Raw genomic sequence first — 2,704 nt, 5'->3', positions numbered from 1 at the left:
AATACATAGTCTCCTACGTTAAACTCACGCTTTTGTATCCTTTTATCATGCCAGCGTTTGACTTTTTCTTTGAATAGCTTGGCATTCTCGTAGGCTTGGGTTCTCCATATATCAAGTGAGCTAATATCAAACAACCTCTTCTCACCAGCAAGTTTGAAGTCATAGTTGAGCTCTTTAATAGCCCAATATGCCTTATGTTCAAGTTCAAGAGGTAAATTACACGCTTTTCCATAAACCATCTTATATGGAGACATACCCATAGGATTTTTGTATGTAGTTCTATAGGCCCATAATGCATCATCAAGTTTTTTGGACCAATTCTTTCTAGATCTATTCATAGTCTTTTGCAAAACTAATTTGAGCTCTCTATTGCTCAACTCTACTTGACCACTAGACTGCGGATGATAAGGAGATGTGATTCTATGATTAACGTCATACTTAGAAAGCATCTTACGGAAAGCACCATGAATAAAATGTGAACCACCATGAGTCATAAGATATCTAGGGACTCCAAACCTTGGAAAAATAACTTCTTTAAGCATTTTAATAGAAGTGTTATTATCAGCACTACTAGTTGGAATAGCTTCTACCCACTTAGTAACGTAATCAACAGCAACTAAAACATGTGTATAACCATTAGAGGCAGGAAAAGGTGCCATATAATTAAAGCCCCAAACATCAAATGGTTCAATAACAAGAGAGTAATTCATAGGCATTTCTTGATGACTACTAATGTTATCTATTCTTTGGCATTCATCACAAGATAAGACAAACTTACGAGCATCTTTGAAGAGAGTAGGCCAATAAAAACCAGATTGTAGTACCTTGTGTGCAGTTCTATCTCCAGCATGATGTCCTCCATAGGATTCAGAGGGACACTTGCGTAGGATCTGTTCCTGTTCATGCTCAGGCACACAACATCTAATAACACCATCTACTCCTTTATAAAGGTGTGGATCATCCCAAAAGTAATGTCTTAAATCATAAAAGAACTATTTCTTTTGCTGGTATGTGAAACTAGGCGGTATAAATTTAGCAACAATGTAATTAGCATAATCAGCATACCAAGGAGCAGTACGAGAAGCATTAACAACCGCTAATTATTCATCAGGAAAACTATCATCAATAGGCAGTGGGTCATCAAGAACGTTCTCTAACCTAGACAAGTTGTCTGCAACGGGGTTCTCAGCTCCCTTTCTATCAATAATATGTAAATCAAATTCTTGGAGCAGGAGGACCCATCTAATGAGTCTAGGCTTAGCATCTTTCTTTTCCATATGATATTTAATAGCAGCATGATCAGTGTGAATAGTAACTTTGGAATCAACAATATAGGGTCTAAACTTATCACATGCAAACACAACTGCTAAGAACTCTTTTTCAGTAGTAGCATAATTTCTCTAGGCAGTATCAAGAGTCTTACTAGCATACTGGATAACATTCAAATTCTTATCAACTCTTTGCCCTAGAACAACACCTACAGCATAATCACTAGCATCACACATAATTTCAAAAGGTAAATTCCAATCAGGTGGCTGAACAATAGGTGCAGTAATCAAAGCTTTCTTAAGTATTTCAAATGCTTCTACACAATCATCATCAAAGACAAAAGGAATATCTTTTTGCAATAAATTAGTCAGAGTCCTAGAGATTTTAGAAAAGTCCTTAATGAACCTATTATAAAAACCGGCGTGACCAAGGAAACTTCTTATACCTTTTATGTCCTTGGGACATGGCATCTTTTCAATAGCATCAACTTTGGCTTTGTCAACTTCAATACCTCTCTTGGAAATCTTATGCCCCAAGACAATGCCTTCATTAACCATAAAGTGACACTTTTCCCAATTAAGGACGAGACTAGTGTCTTTGCATCTCTGCAAAACTCGATCAATGTTGCTCAAACAATCATCAAAAGAGGATCCATAAACGGAGAAGTCATCCATGAATACCTCACAAATCTTTTCACAAAAATTAGAGAATATAGCCATCATGCATCTTTGAAAGGTAGCAGGTGCATTACATAAACCAAAAGGCATACGTCTATAAGCAGAAGTACCAAAAGGGCAAGTAAAAATAGTTTTAGATTGATCCTTCGCTGACACAGGTATCTGAGAGAAGCCAGAATAACCATCTAGAAAGCAGAAATGTGTGTGTTTTGATAGCCTTTCTAGCATTTGATCAATAAAAGGTAAAGGGTAATGATCTTTCTTAGTAGCTTTATTAAACTTACGGAAATCAATTACCATCCTATAACCTGTAATAATTCTTTGTGGGATCAATTCATCTTTATCATTAGGAACAACAGTAATACCTCCCTTTTTAGGAACACAATGGACAGGGCTTACCCATTCACTATCAGCAACGGGATAAATAATACCTGCCTCAAGGAGCTTCAGTATCTCCTTCCTTACCACTTCTTTCATCTTGGGATTTAGTCGTCGTTGAGGATCTCTAACTGGTTTGGCATCTTTCTCCACTGTAATTTTGTGTTGGCATAATGTGGGACTAATGCCCTTAAGATCATCCAGAGTATATCCAATAGCTGCTCAATGCTTCTTCAGAGTTTTCAATAATCTTTCTTCTTCTTGCTCTGAAAGGTTAGCACTAATAATAACAGGATATATTTTCTTTTCATCAAGGTAAGCATACTTAAGATTATCAGGTAATGGTTTGAGTTCAAACACGGGATCACCCTTGGGTGGAG

This window comes from Triticum aestivum, chromosome 4B (genome assembly GCF_018294505.1).
Source record: "Triticum aestivum cultivar Chinese Spring chromosome 4B, IWGSC CS RefSeq v2.1, whole genome shotgun sequence".
NCBI classification, from domain to species: Eukaryota; Viridiplantae; Streptophyta; class Magnoliopsida; order Poales; family Poaceae; genus Triticum; species Triticum aestivum.
Note: the sequence above shows the minus strand (reverse complement) of the source record.